This window comes from Tachyglossus aculeatus, chromosome 26, assembly GCF_015852505.1.
Source record: "Tachyglossus aculeatus isolate mTacAcu1 chromosome 26, mTacAcu1.pri, whole genome shotgun sequence".
Lineage (NCBI taxonomy): Eukaryota > Metazoa > Chordata > Mammalia > Monotremata > Tachyglossidae > Tachyglossus > Tachyglossus aculeatus.
The window spans coordinates 2,280,708-2,285,361 of NC_052091.1; positions in this window are offsets into that span (position 1 = coordinate 2,280,708).

Genomic DNA, 4,654 nt, shown 5'->3' on the forward strand with positions numbered 1-4,654 from the left:
CCTCTCCGCCCCCTCAAGTGCTTGGAGATGGGGACGGTGTGGGGCACACGGTGTCCCTCCCGCGGGCATAGCCCACGGGACGGACGTGGGGCTGTGGGTTTCGGGTCGCCCAGTTCTTGGAAACCCCGGCCTCTCACACCTGCTGCGGGGCCTCGGGGTGGGGGGCTGGCGGGGGGCAGGGGCAGCCGCCGCTGCCCGCCAGGGAACACGCCATCCTGGGTCACAGGCCGGGCAAGCGGCGAACTTCCACTGAGGCAGCCCCAGGCCCTGCAGCTGCTGCTGCTGCTGCTGTGGAGGTGCAGGCCTCTCGGCCCTGCTCCCCCCAGCGCCACCGTTTCCTCACCCAGCGGTCCTAGGAGCGTGCCCCCCAAAGAATAATAAATAATGATGGTATTTGTTAAGCGCTTACTATGTGCAAAGCACTGTTCTAAGCGCTGGGGAGGTTACAAGGTCATCAGGTTGTCCCACGGGGGGCTCACAGTTTTAATTTTAAGGATGGAGTAATTGAGGCACAGAGAAGTTAAGTGACTTGCCCAAAGTCACACAGCTGACAGTTGGCAGAGCCTGGGATTTGAACTCATGACCTCTGACTCCAAAGCCCGTGCTCTTTCCACTGAGCCACGCTGCTGCGTGGCCTACAGGAAAGAGCTCGGGCCTAGAAGTCAAAGGTCATGGGTTCTTGCCCCAGCTCTGCCACGTGTCTGCTGTGTGACCTTGGGCAAGTCATCACTTAATAATAATAATAATAATAATGGCATTTATTAAGCGCTTACTATGTGCAAAGCACTGTTCTAAGCGCTGGGGAGGTTACAAGGTGATCAGGTTGTCCCACGTGGGGCTCACGGTCTTAATCCCCATTTTACAGATGAGGTAACTGAGGCATGGAGAATAATAATAATAATGATGGTGGTATTTGTTAAGCGCTTACTACGCGCAAAGCACTGTTCTAAGCGCTGGGGAGGTTACAAGGTGATCAGGTTGTCCCACGTGGGGCTCACGGTCTTAATCCCCATTTTACAGATGAGGTAACTGAGGCATGGAGAATAATAATAATAATGATGGTGGTATTTGTTAAGCGCTTACTACGCGCAAAGCACTGTTCTAAGCGCTGGGGAGGTTACAAGGTGATCAGGTTGTCCCACGTGGGGCTCACGGTCTTAATCCCCATTTTACAGATGAGGTAACTGAGGCATGGAGAATAATAATAATAATGATGGTGGTATTTGTTAAGCGCTTACTACGCGCAAAGCACTGTTCTAAGCGCTGGGGAGGTTACAAGGTGATCAGGTTGTCCCACGGGGGGCTCACGGTCTTAATCCCCATCTTACAGATGAAGTAACTGAGGCCCAGAGAAGTGAAGTGACTTGCCCAAAGCTGCACAGCTGACGGCGGAGCAGGGATTTGAACCCGTGACCTCTGCCTCCAAAGCCTGGGCTCTTTCCACTGAGCCACGCTGCTTCACGGACTTCTCTGGGCCTCGGTTACCTCATCAGGAAAATGGGGATCAAGATGGCGAGCCCCACGCGGGCCAACGGCTGCGTCCACCCGATTACCGCGTATCTACCCCAGGGCTGAGAACAGTGCTTAGGCACACAGTAAGTGCGTAACAAATTTCACAATTATTAGTATTATCTCTGCTCTTAATAGCCTCCTGGCCTCATCCTGCACAGCCGGCTAGCCCCCACCAACCCTTCCACCTGTCCCTACTACGTGCCTTGCGGCACTTGCTACTATCTAGAATATGCCCGGGGCGGGCAGGGAGGAGGACGCGAACTTGTAGGTGGGGTCGCGGGTGGCGAATGGATGGACCTCTACCACCCCGCTACCCTCACGCCCCCCGATAGCCAACTCATTGCTGTGTCCTCCCCCGGCCCCCTCCACCCCTTCCCTCCGGATCTGGCTGCAAGAATCCTTCCAAAATTCATCCCCCCTCGCCCTCACTGCCCCCTGCACCCCCCTCCCCACCACGGCAGATGACCAAGGCCGCATTAAGCCAAGCTAGGAGGACGAGGGAGCCGCACGGAGCCTTTATCCCGGCTCTGCCACACGTCCGCTGTGTGACTTTGGGCCAGTTCCTTAACTTCTCTGTGCCTCAGTTATCTGTAAAACATGGGTTTCTTCTATCAATCAATCAATCAATCAATCGTATTTATTGAGCGCTTACTGTGTGCAGAGCACTGTACTAAGCGCTTGGGAAGTCCAAGTTGGCAACATATAGAGACAGTCCCTACCCAACAGTGGGCTCACAGTCTAGAAGGGGGAGACAGAACAAAACCAAACATACTAACAAAATAAAATGGACTGTGACTTCTAGACTTCTATAATAAATAGACTTCTAGACTATGAGCCCACTGTTGGGTAGGGACCGTCTCTATATGTTGCCAACTTGGACTTCCCAAGCGCTTAGTACAGTGCTCTGCACACAGTAAGCGCTCAATAAATACGATTGATTGATTGATTGAAGACTGTGAGCCCAATGTGGGACAGGGACCGTGTTCAACAGAGAAGCAGCTTGGCTCAGTGGAAAGAGCACGGGCTTGAAAATCAGAGGTCATGGGTTCAAACCCCTGCTCCACCAATTGTCAGCTGTGTGACTTTGGGCAAGTCAGTTCTCTGGGCCTCAGTTACCTCATCTGTAAAATGGGGATTAAGACTGTGAGCCCCACCTGGGACAATCTGATTACCTTGTATCCTCCCCAGCGCTTAGACCAGTGCTGTGCACATAGTAAGCGCTTAACAAATGCCATCATTATTATTAACTCAGACCTCCCCCAGCGCTTAGACCAGTGCTTTGCACATAGTAAGCGCTTAACAAGAGAAGCAGCGTGGTTCAGTGGGAAGAGCCTGGGGCTTGGGAGTCAGAGGTCATGGGTTCAAATCGCTGCTCCGCTGCTTGTCAGCTGTGTGACTTTGGGCAAGTCGCTTAACTTCTCTGGGCTTCAGTTCCCTCATCTGTAAAATGGGGATTGAAACTGTGAGCCCCAATTGGGACAACCTGGTCACCTTATGTCCTCTCCAGCACTTAGAACAGTATAGTAAGTGCTTAACAAATGCCATCCATTATTATTATTAACAAGTACCATAATTATTATTATTAATCCCTTGCCACTCGCCCCTCTCTATCCTCCACCCGCGTCCTCCCTGTCCTCGGAGTCCCTGCCCGGATCAGCCCGGCCTCCCCAAGCCCTCGCCCCTGGTCCGGCCCGGTGGAGGCCCATCGTCCTCACCTCACCCACTTCAGCCTTCGGCAGCCGCCTTATCTCCTATTTTTAGCTGGCAGGACCGGCTCTTGGAAAGAGACTTCCTCTCAAACCCGCCTCCTTCTCCTCCTCCGGGAGCAGCTGCGGGGTGTTGTTGGGGTGGCAGCTGTCCCCTCCCTTTTCCCCCATCCCCATTATTTGGAGGGCCAGAGCGGGTTGTGCCACCAGGAGGGTGCTGACTCTGAGGGGGCTTCCGGCCTCGTAGCGACCGGCTGGCTCGCCCCCGGCCCCTGCCCACTTCTCCCTGCAGGCCCCGGGCCTGGTGGTGGTGGGAAGGGATGATGTCCGAGAGATTGGGGTGGTGGCTTTTGGCTCCCAGTTCCTCCTCACGGTCCCCTAGGGTTCAGGGGTCACGCTCGGTAGACGAGGGAGCCCCCCTTCCTGGGGGGAGGGCACAATGCCAGGGCCCATTGGCATAGCTGAGCATGCTCCTCTGGAGGCCTGTTCTCGAGGCCTCTTCTAGACTGTGAGCCCACTGTTGGGTAGGGACTGTCTCCATATGTTGCCAAATTGTACTTCCCAAGCGCTTAGTACAGTGCTCTGCACACAGTAAGCGCTCAATAAATATGATTGAATGACTGAATGAATGAGGCCTGCTCCAGCTGGTGCTCGGCTGGCAGCCCCTGCATCCTGTGCCCCCTGTTCCTTGGCCCCCTTCCCACCTCCCTCTTAGGCCCAGCAGGCCCCAGTGCGATCCCACGGCGGGCCAGAAACGCTACCCTTTAATAATAATAATAATAGTAGCATTTATTAAACGCTTACTAGGTGCAAAGCACTGTTCTAAGCGCTGGGGAGGTTACAAGGTGGTCAGGTTGTCCCACGTGGGGCTCACAGTCTTCTTCCCCATTTTCCAGATGGGGTAACTGAGGCCCAGAGAAGTGAAGTGACCCAGCTGGCAAGTGGCGGAGCCGGGACTTGAACCCATGACCTCTGACTCCAAAGCCCGGGCTCTTTCCACTGCACCACGCTGCTTCTCGTGCTTTGCTTGGGGGGAATCTCCGTGCCAGGGCAAGCAGGGCGGGTGGATTGGGGTGGGGTGGTTTTCCTTTCAAGGGTTCGGAAAGAAGGCTGCAGCAAAGGTGGGGAGGGGTCATCCTCTCTCAATCAGTCAATCGTATTTATTGAGTGCTTACTGTGTGCAGAGCACTGTACTAAGCGCTTGGGAAGTACAAGTTGGCAACATATAGAGACAGTCCCTACCCAACAGTGGGCTCACAGTCTCCCTCCCCTCCAGCCCAGGACGGGTGACCTCGGGCTCCGTCCCCCTTGACGCCGGGTGGCCCGGTGGGTGGGGAGGCCCGGGGCTGGTGGCGGAGCTCGGTGGTCGCCCCTCCCCCGGGTGGGCGGCCGGTCACGTGTCGGGGGGCGGTCCCCGGTGACGGGCCCGGTGGGGG